The 19,800-nt window shown below is 56.9% G+C and overlaps 2 long non-coding RNA genes across 2 annotated transcripts; one reads left to right on the top strand and one right to left on the bottom strand.

Annotated features, from left to right (window-relative positions):
• Window positions 1–14,779: 14,779 nt before the first annotated feature.
• LOC125338138 lies at window positions 14,780–18,064 on the bottom strand. The gene is made up of 2 exons (XR_007208202.1): window positions 17,983–18,064; window positions 14,780–17,155 (listed from the first exon to the last, which is right to left on the bottom strand). It is a non-coding gene; the product is annotated as an uncharacterized LOC125338138 (long non-coding RNA).
• LOC125338139 lies at window positions 16,412–18,566 on the top strand. The gene is made up of 2 exons (XR_007208203.1): window positions 16,412–16,499; window positions 17,795–18,566. It is a non-coding gene; the product is annotated as an uncharacterized LOC125338139 (long non-coding RNA).
• The last annotated feature ends 1,234 nt before the right edge of the window (window positions 18,567–19,800 follow it).

Below are 19,800 nucleotides of genomic sequence, written 5' to 3'. Positions count from 1 at the left end.
CAATGGTGCCTGGGGTTGGGAGAGAAAGACAGGGATTAAAATTCCTCAGCAGATGAGTCACAGGGTAAAAGACACCTTGAGGGGGAGCACTGGGCCATATCACCGCAGGAACGGGTCCTCCTGATAGACATTTAATCTGATTTCACTCCTCCTGACCTGCTCCTTCCAAGGGGAGACTCTTTTCCTCATGGATTTTTCCACCTCCACATCAGCTGCTGGCGATGTGGATCTCTGTGGATCTGTACAGATCTCTGCTCGGCAGCACTGGGAAGAAGGTCTGGAGAGGATCAGGCTTTGTCAGGCCGTGAAAAACGATCTGGCACAAGCAGGAATCTTCCCCTGGGCCCAGGCTGGAGAAGGAGCTCTGTGCTCTGCTCTGCCTGTGCTTAGTTAAAAGTGTATGAATAATTCAGGTGCCAGATGGCCCTTGAGCCCCTGGCCTAGATCTAAACATCTAATTACACCTGCTGTCCCTGGGACTGGGCCATCCACGTCCCTCTGCAGAGCTGGGCTCATCCCACAGGACACTTGGGCGCTGCAGAACCACAGAAATTGGCCGCTTCCTGCAAAAAAAACCCCAAAACGTTCTCTTGGGGTTTAACTGTGTGTTTTCCTTTCCAAAGCCAGCTGGAGCAGATCACAGAGGAGCAGGTGGGTCCGATGGCGGAGGAGATGCAGTGGGCTCCTTGGATGGATCCCAGAGCTCCCGCTCCAATCCCACTGATCCAGGCAGGCTTGCAAGCCCCTCTGCTGGGAAGGCATCTGCCTGTTTGCAGTTTTGCATTCAGACGAGCTGCCTTTCTTCCAGGAGATGTGCTCGTATCCCAGCTGGCTGTTGGAGACGTGGAATCCATTAGCTCCACTTAAGCGAGGCCACAAGAGCCCTCCCGGGAGCAGAGCTGCCGCGCTCTCCGACCCGGAGCCGAGGCGAATCTTCCCCTGGAATGGTGGCTGCGATCCCCGCAGTGGCCCAGACCTCGCCTTGGCCAGCAAAAAAGGAACTGGAGAACATCCACCCTGCGGGATGCCGGGGAGGTTTGGCAGCGAGCAGCGAGGCGGCACCTCGAGGAAAGCCGGGAGAGAGCAGATTCCTCCCCGCAGCCGGGAAAGCCGTGCCCGGCGCTCGCTGCCTGGCAGCGTGCGATGGAGGCAGCCGCTCCTGAAGCCAAGCTCATGCTGGCGTGAGCTCTGCTCACCATCGTCCCCGAGAGCTTTGGGGACAGCTTTGGGTCCCCAAGCAGCGACTTCTGCGGAGCAGCCTCAGCACCAGCAGCGCCAGACACCCCGCGGCTCCCCAGCTTCGTGTCCCCGGGGCTGCCGGGGCTCTGCCCGCAGAGCAGGGAGGGCAGAGCAGGGAAGAACAGGGAAGAGCCGGGCAGGCAGCCCCTGCCCGTCCCGCTGCCGGCAGAGGGCAACGACAGCCCGTGAATTACCGGGTCTGATCCGGCCCCGCCGCCGCAGCCCAGCCCGAGACCCTCTGCCCTGGCTCCTCACCCCCCTCCGCTCCCTTTTCTTCTCCATTTCGTCTCTTTTCCTCCGCTGCGTGGGGAGGGCTCGAGTTTAATAAGTAATGAAGGAATTTATGGAGCCATTAGCACGGTAATTGTTCGCTTTCCACCTAATATTCAGAGATTAATGGAGAGGAAAGAATAAACCCCCAAAGTACAGAGAGAATTAAGGCAGGATCAGGGATTGCATTGCAGGGCCACATCCTTCCCTAAAGCCCTCTGTCCTGAGGAGACCTGGTGCACGGGCATGAATCCGTAATTCCGGAGCTTTGGGCACCCAGGGACCCCCCCGTGCTCTTGGTCCCGTTTCCCTCCCAGGGACTCGCTGAGGATGGCCCCACTCAGGACAGTGATGTCTGTACAGGATGGAGCCACCTGATTTTGGGTGCCCAACGCCGACGCCTCGTGGCAGAGCTCTGCGGCTCCTCCTGCGGGGGTGCAGCCCGAGGAAGCCAAGCGGAGCCCTGGGAGGCTGCACACATCCATGGGCTCCAGGCGCTTTGGCTCTGCTCTGTCTCCGGTCCATCTGCCCCCTGCAAGCTGCTGCCTTTGCCTTCCAAGCGTTACCTGTGCTCAGAGGAGCCCAAATTTACTTCCTGCTCCCCCAGAGACTCTTCCACCGAGAGGCAGGGATCTGGTCCATCGCCACTCCGTGCCTCGGTTCCTTTCCATGCTCGGGAGGAGCAGCAGGGCCCAGAAGGACTCAGCCCATCTGTGCTCCCGCAGCGATCCCGGCAGGCAGGCGCCTTTAAACGCTGGAGCCATTTCCATGTCACCACACGGTGACACGGCCAGGAATGACGGATGAGCTGGGGCTTGCTGGGCAGACACCAAACAGGTGGCAGCTCTGGAGGGGGGACATCACATAACCACAAGTCCCCAAAACGACCCAAACACCAGAGACTCCATCCCAGCCAGGGCTCTTGGCTGCCTTTGGCAAAGGATTCTCCTTGGATAGGGAGAGGGAGGGAAAATGGGGGAGGCCCCCCCAGCCCTGCTGAGCTGTAACGTCACCGCTGCGTGTGACGTGTTTGCAGGACAAGTGGCACTTGCTCCGGGAGGGAGAGGCAGCGCTAAGGATGCTCCAAGGAGCCAGACAGCGAGACCAGCCCTGAGACCTGTGCCCTTCCCTGTGTCCCAGCGGGGAGGAACAAGGACACAGCCTGCGGCAAAAGACATTTTCCAACAGTTCGCACAAGCTGCCGGGAAGGGAGGTGCTGGGCAGGAGCCTGTGGAGCACCCGGCACTTGCACAGAGAGACGAAGGAGATGGCCCCAGGAGACAGCTCCATGTGCCAGCCAGCCACAGGCACCTCGCACCTCTCTTCCACACCTCTTAAGGATCATCCCCATCTCCCTTTGTCTTCCGGGTGGTGTGTGTCACGTCTGGCAGCTCTTCCCTGTGACAGGCTCCAGCCACGGGGGGAGTGGAGCATGTCATGCCAAACAGCACGTCCGTCCCTGTCCCTGTCCCTGTCCCTTCAGGGCCCTGCCTGCAGCCCTGGAGGAGAACAGACCAGATCCTCATGACATCTTCCTTCCTCTCCAACACCTTCCCAAGTGCAAAAGGGGTTGTGCTGAGATACTTCACCCCAGGGCACGGGTGAGAGCCCAGAGAAGGTGCCTGAAACCCCTCAGCTCTGAGGATGCACATGCTCACCACAAAACTCCAGGATTTTTCCTTGTTAGCTGCCCTTCCCATCCCCTGTGATGCACAGGCAGCCCAAAACTGGTTTCTCATCCCACTCACCTGCAAACAATTTTCCACCTCCTCCTAACCAGCTCCAGTGCCTCAGTTTCCCCACACTGGGGGGTTTCAGGGAGCAGTTTTTCCATATGTAGGAATGGGCAATGCCCCAACCAAGGCCCCAGCACATCCCATGTCTGGCGCTCCAGCATGGATTCATCATGTCTTTATGTCACCAGGAGAAGGGAAAAATGGCAATTAAAATAAATCAGAGGCTGGCAGCTCCATTTGTCAGCTCGAGGGGAACAGTTCCAGCCTGGATGGGGAGGGAACTCGGGCAGGAGACAATCAATAAGGCCTGTAGGTCTGTAAGGAGACACCCACCAACCTTCAGTCAGGGCCCCAAAGTCAAAACCTTGCCTGACTTTGCTGTTGGAGCAGTGCTGGACCTGGGGAAGGAACGTGCGAGTTGAATTCCCTCAAGATCTTGTGTTTCCAAGCCGACAGCGCTGGGCAAGGCTGTGCTGCTCAAGGAGACCCTTCTCCAGGTGTAAGGGGATCCTCCATCCTATGGAGGAGCCGTGAATAATTCATGGTGCTGGCTGGTGGCACGGCTCCTAGGCAGACCTGGGCAGTGAGGGCTGCTCCTCAGAGGGGGTTTTAGCCCAGGATGCTCCGAGGAACAAGGGAATCTTCTCATTTCCAGGGAGCTGGGAAAACTTTGGGATCTCAATCCCACACGGTGTCACTCCAGGCCACCCCGGTGCTTCATACCCACCAAGCTTCATCCCCGTGGTGGCTCCATACTCCTCATCCCATGGGACCGTACCTGCCCCTTGTGTCTCCTCATGGACACTGCGTTATGGATTTAATTCCATGCTTTTCCATCCCTCTGTTGGTCCATCAGCAGCTCACTCCCAGAAGGGCTGGGCTCAGTCCAACACCTCCTCACCCACTCCCAGCCTCCATGGGGACGAGGACCCAAGCCAGGCTGTCCTTCTCCAGGCAGAGGCACCAGGAATGGTTACTCCCAAAGGAGAGCCGTGAAGAACAGGGTGGTGTCACCACAAACCTGCCCCAGGCAGGCTGGTGGGATCCACAGGGTCTCCACATGTTTGGATGCCAGTCCTACCCCATCAGCAGGACACCTGGATTTGGCTGCTGGGAGATCCTGATGGAAAAGGACTTTGTTTTAGAGGCCCAAAGAGCTCAACTTGTGGCTTTATGCAGTGTGGGGGCAGTTCACAGGCACGGGAGGGTGGCTGAGCAACCCTGCAGCCTCCTCCTGCCCCCGGGATCTCCCTCATCTCCATCCCATCTCCATTCCTCCTTCTTCCCCTCTAAGCTGTGATAAATCCTGTGGGTCTTTATCAAAAACCACTCTGTACATTCGGTGCCTGGAGCTCCTTCAGCCATGGACTATGAATTCTTGCTAAATATATATTTAAGGCAGTCGTGGGGATATTTTTAAATGACCCCTGAAGCTATTTCTGCTTAATTTCCCTCACTTTTTCTCCGTGTCTCTCCCTGATCTTCTCCTCCAGAGAGGACGAGAGCTCATTTTCATCTCTCCTGTCTGGGAGATGGGGTGCCTGACTGGCTGAGGACAAAAAACAGCCCAAAAAAGAGCAGACAGGTCTGAGCAAGAATAGCAACAGGGCTGGCCCAGGGCAGAGCGCAGCAGGGTCCGGCCCCCCTCCGGCTTCAGGGTGCTGCTTATCAGCAGTCAGGAGCACCCAGGGTGGAATATTCCCCTCTGCAGCCTCACCCAGGCACCAAACGGGGCTTTCAGAACCTCGGTAATCTTAAATTAGGTTGAACCTACATGGCCAGGATGAGATCTACTCCCAGTCCTGATCCGTGGGACCAGCCCCTGCTCAAAGGCAAAGGCACATCCCAGCTTGCCGTGAGAAAATGGTGGGTCCAGCCAGAGCCCCAAACCCAATTTATTTTCCACCTTGGGCCAAGCTGTTTCTCTGCTTTACATCTCAATTTTCTCATCTGACACCTGTGGAAAATCACCCGTCCCTGGAGCTAATAAGGGCCCGCAGATGGAAGAGGTTATTTTCCAAGGCAGCCCTCGGGGGAAGGGCGGTGTGTGTGTGCACACACGGGTTAGCGCACCGAAACGCTGCCGGGGAAGAATACAAACCGCTGCAACACCCCAGGCTGGTGCTGAGGAGAAACCAGTTCATTGGTTTAACCCTTTCATCCCCACCCCGGTCTCCTGCCCCCGCTGATGTCCTTGAGAAGCTGTCATTCGTCTCGAGCCATTGGCTCGTTCATCTTCCCCGCGGGCGGGATTTGCCCTTCCAGCTCTGCCCCTCGCCCTTCCCATCCGTTCTTTTCACAGGTGATGAATTCCCAGCCCTGAGTTTCGTCCTGCCACAGCAGCCTCCCCCTCATGCTGACCCGTTTGCTTTGGGCATTTCTCAGGTGTCCGTGGGGGGTTGCTCTGGCTCCTCCGGATGGGTTGAGTGGGAAGAAGCAGGATCGCCTGCCGGCTTCCAGCAGGAAAGGGGGAATGCTCCTCTGCTCCTGGCTTCTTCTCCATGGCTTTCCATCTCTACCTTCCCTCCCAAATTTCCTTACCTGCAACCCACCTTTAGCCTTTTTTTTTGGCTGCTCAGGCATCTCCGAGCCTCATGAAGTGTTGACTCAACAGGATCCCACAGAAAATTAAGACAAGAGCCCATCATAAACCAGAAAATGGGGATCCTAGGGAGGGAATGAGGCCCTGATGAGGCCCTGCCTCCCAGGGAGCTCCCCCAGCCCAGGGCAGGATTTTAACCTGCATCTGCACCGTGCTGGATGAGCAGCCCTGGGGCTTCACTGGTGAGTTTATGCACCAGAGTCCAGCCTGGATTTCCATTAAAGCTCCTCCAAACTGTCCCACAGGCAGGTGGAGCAGCACAGGGACAGGAGCAAATGCCAAGGCCTGAGGACACCCAGAGCTTCTATTTTTCTCCAAATCTCTCCAAAATGCTTTAAGAGACCTGGCTGATCTTTTTTGGTGCAAAATGACCCCATAGTAGGGGCTGCCAACAATCAGATTCTAATAATGGTAACCACCACTGACACACTCAGAGCGTTCCCAGCAAACCAAACTGGGTGAGCTGGTGCAGCCCCTTCCCCCCCGGGCTCTGCCTGCATGCTCAGGATTTGGCACTGAGGGAGTTTCTCACACCTCAGTCAGATGCAGGCTGGAGCTGCTGTGAGGATTTGGCTGCTTGTTGGAAAATATCTCCCCAAATCCTGGCTGGGAGATGGGAGGGAAGAACTGAGGATGGGAAACTGTGGCTCACTGTAAAACTTCTCAGCTGGGTCCTTTGAAAGTCCTGTTGCATGTTCAGCCCTGGAGATTCTCCATCGACTCCTGTATCCGTATTTCAGCACGGGATGAATCTGGGATGGATCCAGGATCCTGGTCTGTCAGGAGCTCAGCAGCAACCGTGAGCTACAGGCTGACAAACGGAGGTACAGATGGGGTGAGATGCCCTGAAATGCCCCTCAGAGGGGGAACCTGACCCCAGGAGACACCCAGGACATGGAGAGGAGACCCTACAGCTTCAGGAAACATTTTATCAGGTGAATGTCGAGTGCCCCATCCTGCAGTCTGGATCTAACCCCTTCCTCCCACTGCCAGGATGGTCACTGGGACAGCCCCGCTGAGCCCTGGGATCAGCCAGCCCGGCTGCCAAGAGCTCTGGGAAGGTGGATTGCTTTCAGATGCTCTTGGGGGAGGTCCAGGACACCCAGAGCTGCTGCGAGCCAGGGCTGGGCACGTGGCCCGGAGCAGAGCCAAGTGACAGCTCCTGCTGTGCTCAGAGCAGCGCGGGTGTGAGAGGAGTGTGAGAGACAGAGTGGCCGAGGGGCCGAAGGAGGAAAGCAGGGAAGAGGCCTCGGTCACTATTTACAGCATCACTGGCCAGGCCAGGGAGGGCATTGTCCTGCTCTGCTCTGCTCTGGGGCAGCCTCACCTCCAGTCCTGGGGCACTTTTGGGCTCCACAGAAAAAAAAAGATGTGAAGCCACTGGAGGGCATCCGATGGAGGCCACGAGGATGGGGAAGGATCTGCAGGGGTCTAATGAGGAGGGGCTGAGGGGACTTGGTCTGTTCAGCCTGGAGAAGGAGAGATTGAGGGGAAACCTCACTGGGTTGTTCAACATCCTCCCAAGGGGCAGCAGAGGGGCAGCTCCGAGCTCTGCTCTCTGTGACAGGGACAGGACCCAGGGAAGGGCTGGAGCTGTGCCAGGGCAGGGTCAGGCTGGAGAGCAGGGAAAGGTTCTTCCCCCAGAGGGTGCTGGGCACTGCCCAGGCTCCCCAGGGAATGGGCACTGCCCCAGGGCTGCCAGAGCTCCAGGAGCATTTGGACAGCGCTGCCAGGGATGCCCAGGGTGGGATTTTGGGAAGTCTGTGCAGGGCCAGGGGTTGGTCTGGATGGTCCTGGCGGTCCCTTCCCACTCAGGACATTCTGTGATTCTACTCACTTTTAACCCAGTGCAGTGGTTGTCCTTTGCACGTCAGTGGGGCCGGCGTGCTCAGAGTCACAGTGACCATTGCACAGCTGGACAGAGGAGCTCTCCAAGGGCCCTGGGAGAGCTGGGGACACAGACACCGCTGGGACACTGCAGTGGGCAGGTTGTCCCTTGAGGACCAGCATCCATCCCTCCCCTGGGCTCACAGGGAAGTTTTACCAGCACCCAGAGGCACTTTGGAGCCCCAAATGCCCCCTCTACCGCCTGTCGCTTTTTCTTCTCAGCCACTTCTTCCACCCCAGTTCTTTCCCCCAGCACTAATGGGCTCCCACCCCTCCCCCTGGCCTCCCAGCCCTTCCCTCTCAGTGCTGCTGTTCCCACGAAGGGTCCTGAAAGGGTACTGGTGGCACAGGGTGGTTTACAGTGACCTGTGTCCACCCAGCCGGCATGTCCCTGGCACAGGCCTGAGCAAAGACCTCACAGCTCGTGGCAGTGATGATGAGCGGGGTCTCAGCGAGGAGCTGGCAGTGAGCACCGAGCACCCGTGTCCTCCCCGGCTGTGCAGGGCTGGGTTTGGGGTGCTGGCACAGCACCGGGTGCTGCACTGCTGGAGAGGTGGCAGCTGGGAGTGTGGCTGAGAGAGCTGGGAACGTTCAGCCTGGAGAAGAGAAGGTTGTGTGGAGACCTTGCAGCACCTTCCAGGATCGGAAGGGGCTACAGGGAAGCTGGACAGGGACCCCTCATCAGGAAAGGGAGGGACAGGACAAGGGGGAATGGGTTCAAAGTGTCAGGGGACAGGAATACATGGATATTGGGAAGGAATCCTTCCCTGTGAGGGTGGGGAGGCCCTGGCTCAGGTTGCCCAGAGAAGCTGTGGCTGCCCCTGGATCCCTGGCAATGTCCAAGGCCAGGCTGGATGGGGCTTGGAGCAGCCTGGGACAGTGGGAGGTGTCCCTGCCCGTGTCAGGGGTGGGACTGGATGGGCTTTAAGGTCCTTTCCAACCCAAACCATTCCAGGATTCCATGACACTGGCACAGGTGACCATCCAGTGTGGCAGGGGCAGAGGCCATGCAGTGAAGCTCAACCAGGGGCTGGCAGCCCACACTGGGGGGACCTGGCTGAGACCCCCAGCAGGGTCTGGGTCAGCCTCTGAGCTGCCCAAAGAGAAGAGGGTCCCCCCCACGACCGTGGGTGCCCACCCAGGGCAGCCTGAAGACATCCCTGGAGAACCAGGAAGGGGAAACAGGCGGGAGTGAAGCAAAATCCCACCCTTGGCTAATCCAGGTCCTGCTCCAGCCTCAGGCTGCCGTTCCCCATGGCTGCTCCAGCCCCTCTGTCCTGCTAAACTGCCCCCCTCCCTTTCTCCGAGCCGCAGCATCGCCGTGAGAGCTCTGATCGCTTGATCTGGTGCTGCTGCCTGGAAAAGGACTCCCAAGGACACCAGACAAGGAGGGGACACCACGCTTGGCTTGATTAGATGGATTTGAGACCAGCTCTGAGCCCTCCTCCAAGGCCGGTGCAGCAGGGCTGTGATCTTCCCAGGGGAGCGGCTCCAGTTTGCTTGGAACACCAAAGGGGAGATGTCGCCCATCCCCATGGCATCCACATTTTCCTGGGGGCCAGGGGTGCAGCCCTCCAGCATTCCCCCTCCCCTCTGGCCACTGTTCCCACAGGGAGAGCAGCAGCAGCTGAGGTAATTCACCATTTAATGTGACCAGATGGCTTAATTTAAACCAAATCAGAGGGGAGAGAAGCCGGTCTGAACATCCCCAGGAGTTCAGGCTGTCCCTCCACCTCTCCCTCTCTCTTCACTGCCTTTCTCCAGCAGCAGGTAAGGTCCTGCAGGAGCTGCTGCAGGGCTGGACTCAGCCCCAAAGCTCCTCAGGTCCTTTCATCCTTTCTCCTCCCCAGGCTCCACTGTGCAGGAAGGAGGAAAAAAATACCCAGGTGTAGCAAAAATTCCAGCCTCTCCCAAAGCCCTTTGCACACTGTTTTGGTCCACAGAAGCCCTTGAGATCGTCACTTTGGGGGTCGTGTTGATGGGTGACAGGTACAGGTGTGGTTGGAGGTGGTGGCACTGTCACCCAGCAGTGCAGGGACTGCAGGGGCAGAGCTGACAGTGATGGGGAGGGGCCAGGGTGGGCAGAAGCCTCAGAGGTGGGCACAGGGAGCAGCAGGATAAAGACCAAAGGGACTGTGGCTCCTGTGCTAAATCCGTCCTGCTCCTGTTCTGCTCCTCAGGAACATCCCAGCAACCATTGTGCCCCTTAATCCCTCCCGAAGCTGCCCTCCAAGCTGTGCTCCCCTGACCCTGTGCCCATCACACTGCCAGCTCTCACAGAATCACAGAAGGGTGGGAAGGTCGGTCAGGTTTGGAAGGGCCCTCTGCAGATCTCCCAGTCCAACCCCCCTGCCAAGGCAGGGTCGCCGGGGTGCAGGAACACATCCAGGCGGGTTTGGAATGTCTCCAGAGAGGGACACTCCACAGCCCCCTGGGCGCCTGTTCCAGTGCCCATCTTGAGCTCTTCCCCCGCCTCAGGGCTTCTCCTGGCTCTTTCCTTCCACCCAGAACCAAATCCCACTCCGGCTTTGGCCACGCAGGCCCCATTTTATGCCCTTCAAGCCTCTCACACAGTGAGATCCTGCTCAGACTGGAGCTTTCAGTGCTAAAATCAGCGTTCTCTTGGTCAGCAGGGGTGGAGGAGGCAGATCTGAGCCCAGACCGTCCCCAGGGCACGGTGTGAAAGTGGAGGATGATCAGGGAAAGGTATGATCAAGCGTTCAGCACTGCGTTTTCCTACCCAGGAATTATCCCAACACGGCTCCCTGTGCCCACAAGGAGAGCCAGGGAGCCAGCCCTGCTCCAGGCAGGCACCACAGAGCCAACACAGCTCCTTGGGCTGCCAACCACCACCATCCCCACCTGCACAAGGAAAAGAACCTGAGATGGGGGGCAACACCTCCAACAGCTGTGCCGACCCCCCTAATTTCCAGAACAAACACACCAGGCTCTTCTCTGTCAAGAGGCGTTGATTTTCCTCTCATTACCCACAGAACAAATCCATCCTGGTTATGCAGAGCTTTCATAACAGGTTGCATGGCCGTAGGTGATTGCTTTAAAAAGCTCCCCACCCATGGAGCTGCGCTCGCCGAGCCCGTTCCCTCCGCAGTAATAAATGCTAATAACAAGGCTCGGCACCACGCAGCATTTTATGGCCTAATGCAGGAAGTCAAAGTTACTGAACACAACGGGCCCTTCTAGCCACAAAAATGAGCAGAATACGAGGAAAAAGCCAAAGCAGCCTTGATTTGGCTATCAAAGCCGAGTCTGGGAGTTAAATGATGCGCCCGAGGCTAAAAAGTGCATCGATGGCAGGACCCGGGGCTGGCGATTTGCTCCTCTCCCACCCGCGTCCACGAGCCTGCCTCGGGCACAGAAGTGGATGGATGATTCCCATCCCCTCGCAGCAATTTTCTCCCCCATTAGACTAATTAGCTCCCCCAGCCCAGCAGATTTCGCTCGTTCCCAGCCCGATGTGCCAAGGCCGGGGTCTCGGGAGCCGCTCGGTGCCGTATCAGCACGGAGCAGCCGCTCTGCCGCGGCTCGGGGCGGTGATGGGCAGGACTGATCGCCAGCCAGGATGTGCTGAGCCGAATTTCAATCAGGCCGGGCAAAACCCATCCACCTGCATCCTCCACGGGGGAAATCTGGAGGGAGAAGCCTGGAAAATGTTTCTTCCCACGTCTTGGGAAGAGTGTGATCCCATGGAAATGCAGCGGCAGCGGGGTGTGGATGTGGACAGGGTGGCAGCTGTGGTGGAAGGGTGGACGGCAGCTCCAGGCATGATTTTGTCCTGCAGGCTGAAAATGTGGAGGGGGAAAAGCAGCAGTGAAATGTGAGGAGAGGAGCCAGGAGCAAAGGCTGGGGCTCACAAAGGACGGAGCTCATGAAGGAAGGGACTCACTAAGAAAATTCTCTTTTCTTCTCCCTCCTAGTGAGGTTTTGAGGACGGGCACAAACCACGACCACAAAAAACAGCAGCCCTTCCCTCAACAGCAGCTCCCTGCCCACTGTGGAAGTTGAGGATCCCTTGTTGCCCCTCTTTTAGGATCAGCTGGCAGCAATGAGGGACTCGGGTGCCTCGGGAGCCACCCCGATTTACCCCTCGCTCCTGCCCGTGGCCCTCGGGGCGGTTCCGGCTCTGCAGCACAGACAACGGGATTAGCATCGATCTGCCGAGAGCAGCATCCTGGGCACGGGCACCCACCGCCCCTCCCGGCCTCCCTGGCCGCACCTCTAACCCGCAGCCGGCAGCAGAGTCTTCTGCAGAGTGTCCTGGCCCCATACGGCCCCCGGAGCTGTCCGGCAGAGGGGACAAAAGCAGGTCCTGACCCAAAGAAACCACGACCCAAACGCGCGGTGCAGATTTGAGAGCTGAACCCCAGGGCACATCACCCCCCTCCCGCTGGCTTGGCTTTTTGGTTACAGCTGCTTTAGGACAACGGCCATACCCCAGCAGCTGCTTTCTTACCCACGAGAGAGAGGAAAACATCCCTGTTTTATCCCCAAAGGCCTCTCTGGCTCCAGTAACATCTGTGCAGTTTCAGAGGGAAATGGGGAGAGGGGCTGAACGTGAAAAGAAGACAATTCCTACTGCATGCTGCATTTTGGGGTGGGGACATCCCAGCAGCCCAAGGATCTCCTGCATTTAAATTCCTTTTCCTTGGAGCTGGGTCCTTGTTGTGGTGCCTGCGGGCTGATGAGGAGGGGAAGGAGCAGCAAGGCTGTGTTTAGAGTCATGGAATCCTGGAATGGTTAGGGTGAGAAGGGACCTAAAGCCCCTCTTGTTCCAACCTCCGTGGGCAGGGCCACTTTGCACTAGACCAGGTTGCTCCAAGCCTGGTCATTGCCAGCAATTTCAAAGAGGAACAAAAGCCCTTGAACATTTTTAATGATGGATGTTCCCTGTCTGCTCCGTGCTGAACAAGGAGCCTTTAAAGTCAGGCTCCCTTTGATTAGACGATGGACCGAGGGAGAAAGAAGGGCTTCTCCTCCTCCTTATCTATCGTCTACCCTCCTCCATACCCAGCCTGCCCCAAAAGGGCTAAATTTAGAAGCAAAAGCCCAAGAATTCCAAGCAAGGAATTTCCAAGGGGCAGTAGGGGGAGAGCGGAGCAGCAGCCCCACAACCAGGAACTTCTAACCCACGGTGTCTCCTGAGGGGTTTTAGCAGAGGATGGGGGACATCAAGGGGGTTCCTCACCATCTATCCCCAATTTATCCCTATCATTTTCTGGGATACAGGAGCTCTCATTCTGCTGCACAGAGCCAACACAACCCCCCCATCACGGCCACAGCCAAGACCAGAGAGGAGAACTTGCCCCTTCCCTCCTCCTCCTTAATCTCTTCCAAAGCGCTGCTCCAGATGAGTTAAGAGCCCCAGCATCTTAAAAGGCCATTTCTCCCCACAAATCCCAGCCCTGCCAAGCTCCTCAGCTCAGCTGGCTTTCAACATCCCCGACTGGCTCCAAGGACTCTTAGACCAGTGACGGGAATGTGACGTCCTTCTCTGAGAGGGACAACACTCGGGAAGCACGAAGAGCCCCCAGCTGCAGCTGACTCCCAATTATTCTGCTCTGAAACTGCTTTGTGGTATTTTTTGGAGTTGTTAACATCCCATTTAAAGTGTCCCCTTGAGCAGAGCTGGCTGGCAAGGAGCAGGGAGGGCGCACGGCTGGAAGGAACCGCAGCTCTCCCGTTATGGTTAAGTTTTCCAAAACCCACTGGTTGTGTCCCTAAATAGTTCCCTTCCATGGACAGTGAGATGGTGTCAGCTGCCTTTTTTTAAATGAACAGCAGAAAACAACAAAAGAGCTGCAAGTGGCAGCTATAAATGCAGAGCAGGGGCTGCAGGGGGTTGGGGTCCCCTGGAGAGGGGCCGGGGGGTTTGCAGGGAAAGCAGAAACGCGTTCAAAGGGGACGATGCTGGGCTGACCCTGTGAGGAGCTGCCGCAGCCTGGCAGAGCTGCTCGGACACCGCTGACCTTCCCCTTGCTGGCAGTCTGGGAGGAGATGGTATCTCTTCCAGCTGGAAGCAGCCATCCATCCCTGGAAGTGTCAGAAGGCAGGTTGGATGGGGCTTGGAGCAACGTGGGCTAGTGGAAAGTGTCTCTGCCCATGGCAGGGGGTGGAATGGGATGGGCTTTAATGTCACCTCCAACCCAAACCATTCCACGATCCATACTGAAAGCTGCTCCTTGGGCTTCTCCCCTCTTCCCCTGGCCAAGTCTCCTGCACCCTCCATGCTCAAGGGGGGACTCCAAGCTCTGCTGCAAAATGCTTCCCACCAGGGCTTAAACACATCGGGTTTATCACATATCTCTGCCCATCCCTGCTTCCCATCACTGCTGGGAATCACAGAATCGTTTAGGTTGGAAAACGCCTCCAAGGACATTGAGACCAACCTTTGAAAAGCTGCAAAAATCCTCCTTTCTCCAGGAAGAGCCACAGGCTCCCACGGAGAATTCAGCCAGGTTGCTGAAATAAAGTCAGTGGATATCTGGAGTGCTGTGGTTTAGTTTGGGGGGTTGGTTGGTTGGTTGGTTGTTTTTCCTGCAGGCTGTTCCCCAAATACCGTTTTCTGGGAGCAGGAAGAAAAGCCGGGGACTTGCTCACGCTGGGAAAAAACCAAAGGCTGACAGTGGAGCAGCCTGGGCAGGGATAAGAGGGAATTCATTTGCACGTGTTCCATGCAGCCTCAGACACACAAAATCAGCCCCTGGTTACCACTGAGCTTCTGGCAGCGCCAAGAGAATGCCCCTGGCACGTGCTCCCCAGCCCAGGGACAAGGGGACTCCCTGGGACACTCCTGCCCTGGTGACACCATTCCCAGGGGATCGGCTCACCTCCTGCATCCCAGAGGAATGTCCATCCCAGCAGCACAGGGTGGCCCTCTCCTCACCTGTGCCAAACCTTGGCCAAATCCACGATCCAAGATCTGAACCACGACCCTGCAGCACCAAAGTGCCTCTGGTAGCACCCCCTTGACTCCACGGGGAGCGACACAGTTTCCAAGACTACAAAAAGCAAGGAGTTGGGCAGAAAAATGACTTTTTTCCTCTTTTATTATCAAGAACAAGGAAAACAGCCCATTTTCTGAGCACAGCCTGAATAGGAACAAGTCTGCCTAAATTCCCTGTGAATGGAGATGAAATCCCATCGTGTCAGCTGTTTCCAATGCTGGAAAATCATCTGTTGGATAGGAACTGTTTCAGGCATGCTGAGCGCAGGGCAGGGCTGGGGGAGCAGCTATTAATGCCAGTGGAAGGGGTTCTCAATTAAAAAAAAGCCGATGACAACAGTTTTTAGATCAAAAGGAGCCTTTTCACAGGACATTTTCTTTGCTTGGGCAGAAATATTAATCAATCAGGCTGAGAGGAGCTGCAGCAAAAATCATTTGGTTTGGTACCAGTTTGGGAGTTGGATTTGGCTCGGAGGACACGGGGTGTTAAACACCCATCGCTCTTTTAATGAAAACACCCCCGAGAAAGCGAGGAAGCTTCTCCACAGATGGGAGCTCAGGGTTTTTTCCCCAGGTAATGGATGGCGAAGCACAAATTCCGCTTTGAAAATGGAGCAATTTGTTCAACCCTGGCTGCTCATGACTGGTTTGAAAAATCGAAATAACGAACGGTGCTGTGGAGAGCGTGGCCTTGAAGTGCCCGATTGCACCGGGGCTTCGGTGGCTCCCGTCCGTCCGCGGCCTTCTGCCTCTGCGTGAATCCCACCTGCCCTCACATCTGGCTCTAGGACAGAGATCTCACCAGGAGGTCGGGATCTGGGGAGCCTTCTGCTCCCAGAAGCAGCTCATCCCCACAGAGATGGTCCATCCCTGCCCAGCAGCTGCACCATTTACACGTCACCCATGGGCTGGCCCTGCGGATGCAGCATTCCCGTGCAGGGAGGCAGTGCTGGGGCTGACCGAGAGCTGGCTCTGCTTTGTCCTTGCTCTCATTGTGCTTTTCGGCCTCCCTCAGGGTGGCTAGAAGTGGCTGCAGGTTGGGTTTCCAAGGTTTCCACATGCTGGATCACCACATGGAAAAACCCCACCAGAGCAGGGGGCGAGCAACGGGCAGGAAATGCCGTGGCTCCAACTCGCATCTCAGCGGGCTCGAGGATGTGGCTTGTTCAGGAAAATCACACTCCTGGCTTCAGCATCCGGCCCATGTCCACATCCCCACCGAGGGGGGCCTCCAAGGGTGCCACTGGATGGGTCCCCAGGCCAGCCATCCTGTGGTTATTGGGAGAACCAAACCAGCATCTCATTGCTGGGTCCCACTTGCCAAATCTTGTCCCGTGCCGCACTGAGAGCACTGGGTTTTCTCCCGCTGCCCTGCTTTGCCACCCAGCACTGTCGCTGCACCAGCTGGGCTGAGTCCTGACCACAGTGCTGGGCACAGGCAGGAGAAATCAGAGAAAAGCCCTGCAATGATGAAGAGTTTTCTCTTAGTTTTCCGCCAAATTTCCAAGGAAGATGCAGCAGGAGGGGGGAAAATCAGGGGGGAATTTTCCAAGCTAGAAAATAACAGAGACCCCAACGTTTCGGTCTCTTCTCCATGGGAGAGTCTGGTGGTTGAGGACTCTGCGATGGCCAACGAGCAAACCAAGGCAAGGCAGTCCTGTGGTGTGACCCTGAGCCAACACCTCCAGCCTCGCGTCCTCCGAGGGCGTTTCTGCTCCCGCACATCGGACTGGAGACAAACTTGCCCCTGGAGAAGCCCTTTCAGAGATGCCTCGAGGCAGAAGAGGACACAGATCCAGCACGGGTGAGAGAATCTTCTGATTTAACTCATTTAGCTCCAGGAGATGGGGTGACAATTCCTGTTCCCACCCTTCCAAACCCAACCTTGGTGTCACATTGCCCCTTTTCCCCACAGCAAAGCACCAAACCCGCCCCGCACGGAGCACACCCAGCCCCCAAACCCCCCCAGAGGGGCACGGGGTGGCTCGAGCAGCACAGCCCACACCCAACCACCTTTACCAGCATTTCACACCCACGCCCACGCCTCTGCTTCCGCCCCAACATCCCAGCGGGAAGGGATTGGGATTTACAGCCACCACCCTCCTCCTGGTGCCATCCCATGGTCGACCCCCTGCTCCCGCTCTCTACCTGCTGCCTTTTTAAAATTTTATTTTATTTTATTTTATCTTATTGTCATTATTTTTTGCAAGGAAAACGGGTTGCCCTGGAGCTGGGTCTCCATGGAAACTTGGGTTTTTCAGACACTCAATGGAAAACGCTGGCACGGAGACGCTTGTGCAGGAATACTGATTCAGCCCCAGCGTCTGTAACACTGACTGCATTTTAATCCCGCTCCGCTACCCGGAGAGCTAAAAATACCCTGTGAGCTGTCGCCTCCTGAACTCGAGTAAACAGCTTAAAGCAACACGGTGCTGCCGGAGCAGAAATTCCATGAATCAGCTGGGAAAAAAAAAAAAAAAAAAAAAAAAAAAAAAAAAAAAAAGGGATGGGGGAAGTAACGGTGGGGTCTCAGCCCTCGAGGAGCACCAGCTTGGTGGGGGAGAGCAAATCCCCACTCCAGGGATAGAGAAGGAGCAGCTGGAGGCACCAGACGGGTCCTTGGGGCTGTGTTGCACCTCTCCGAGATGCCCTTTTCCCAGTGTAAAAGCAGGAAAACAAGGTTTTCCCTGGCCCCCAGCTGGCTGGGAGGAGCGCTGTGTTCTCTGCCGTGCCAAGCTCAACGCGTGGCACTGACATGGGCTGGGCAGGAGCCAGCTGTCCCCACCGAGGGGGCTGGGGACAATTGAGGGAGGGGTGACCTTGCTGGCACGGTGTTCTTCCTTCTCCCTCCGATCACCTCTCCGTGAAAAAGACCCTGAGGTCCAGCAGAAGGGGCACTGGGGCCGTGGGCACTGCCAGCCCCTCGCCGTGCCCACAGCCCTGTGCCAGCCCAGCCCTCCCGGGCCGTAATAAGCAAATAAAGTCCAGCTCTCCCCTCCCAATTAGCTGGGACTGTCCTCGGCTGACTCCCAGAGCTGCTTTTTGCAGAATACACAAACACCTCCTTAATTTCTCTCTCTCTTTTTTTTTTTTTTAAAGACATTCTCCCCGCAGCTCAGCACTCCCCGGGAGGGAACACCCAGATGGGGAAACTGAGGCACGAGCCTGCTTGCTCAAGACCTCGCGGCAAGCTGGGAGTGAATCCAGGCTTCCCAGGTCTCCCCAGCTGTGCCCGGAGCCGGGATCAGGCATTGCCCTGCAACATCCCATCCAGGAAATTCTCCTACCTTCATTAGTGCCGGCTCCTAATTAAAAGGCTCTCAAAAGCCCACGGCAAGGACGTGAACCCGCATCCAGGTGGCTTTGTGGAGGTTCCAGCAGCTGGATGGAGAGCTGGGATTGATTTTTCTAGGGAACCTCTGCATTTATACATTTGTTTTTCTTCCCGCTGGGGGGGAACAGGCGGCGTTCTGGGGATGCTGCTTTGAGCCTTTATTTCTACCAGGATCTAGAGAAGCAGGGAAAATGCCATCCCCAGCTCACAGTCAGACGATTCAGGGTGGGTGATAAATGGGGTTCTGCAGTGGAAAATTCCCCCCTGCCCTGTTCAGTGTGGGCAAAGCCTGTTTCCCAGTAAAACCATTCCAGGGCTCAGCCATTCCCAGCACCCCAGGAACCCCTCCTGAGCCTCTCCCTGGCTTATCTGGCATTTCAACACATCTTACAATACTGCAAAGCGGGGATGAGGGAAAAAAGAAACGTTTTAGGTCCGTGTTTGTGGGTTCTAAGATCTCCCTCCAGCAAGGATGGGATTAAGGCCATTGGCTCTGAGTAGCCAGAGCAGTAAAATCTGTGCGTGGCTAAGCTGCAAGGCTTGCTCGTTTCTTGATGATAAAGAGACTCTGTTTGGGGCTTGAGTTATTTATTAGACTGCATCTCATTAGAAGAGTGGGCACTGGGCACACTGAACACCCCCAGCCCTTCCCCTCCACGCTGAAATCCTCTGCTCCAGCACTGAACTGGGGAGCCAGGAGCAGCCCTGGGGAGGGGACGTGCAGGGCCGTGGCAGTCAGGGAACACTGCCGAGTTCAGCAGCTGCAAATCTCCGTGTGATCAGGGTGGGATCAGGGTGGGATCAGGGTGGGATCAGGGGGATTCAGCCCCCAGCCCCACGCTCGGCTCAGCACCTGTGCGTGGAGCAGCGTTTGCCAGGCAGATCCGTGCTGGGACAGAGCCAGCTCCCGCTGCAGCAGCACCCACAGGGTGCCCTGGCTTGGGGGGAAAGCCCCTCTGGCAGCTCAGACCTGGCCCCTCGGTTCTCCCTGCAGCTCCTTTCCCAGCCACCCCCTCCCAGCAGGTACTTTCCTAGATTAAAAACCCTGCTCTCATCCCTTGGTGTGGTGCCCCAGAGCCTCGCGCTTGTTTTTATTGACAGCCCCATCTTTTGTTGATTAAAATTCCTTTAAGTGCACCTGGTGGCTGATCCCACTCCCGAGCCAGGGATGCTGTCACTGTCCCCTCCTCCATCAGGCCTTTCTGCCCAGGCTCCCTCCCAGCCGCGTGTCCCCAGGTGCTCCACGTGTCTCCTTGGCTTCAAAAATAAAGGAAAGGAAACAAAAATGCTCCAGGATGATGGGGAAAAGGGTGATTTTTGTTTGGGAAGAGAAAGGGACTGGTGTCAGGGCATGCCAGGCTCTGTCCTCATCCCTTGTTTCCCTTCTCCCACTTGGCTGGATTTGCACCTAGAGGGATGCAGAGCCAAGGAACACGGGCCAGGAGCCGAGTCGTGCCAAAAGCACCGAATCCAAGTCTTGCGGCTCCAAACAAGCAGTGGCACTGACAAAATCCCTGCCAGCCCCGGGCTGGGGCTGCCGGAGCTGGGCTTGGCTGGCATCGCCCACCGGTGAGGGTGATCTGCTCTGTGGGGATGTGGGAATGCCAGGAGCATCCCACTGCCCAGTGAGGGGGCGGATGCCTGGGTCCAGAAATGGGTTGGATTCCTCGTGGGGACTGGAAGACAAAATCGACCTTTCTGCTGCCCTTTGGGATTTCTGCTCCCTCCAGGAACTGTTGCTCTTCCACACCTGATCCTGGTGTTCCCCCAA

This window comes from Corvus hawaiiensis, chromosome 24, assembly GCF_020740725.1.
Source record: "Corvus hawaiiensis isolate bCorHaw1 chromosome 24, bCorHaw1.pri.cur, whole genome shotgun sequence".
Lineage (NCBI taxonomy): Eukaryota > Metazoa > Chordata > Aves > Passeriformes > Corvidae > Corvus > Corvus hawaiiensis.
Note: the sequence above shows the minus strand (reverse complement) of the source record. Positions and strands in the feature narration are given on the sequence as shown.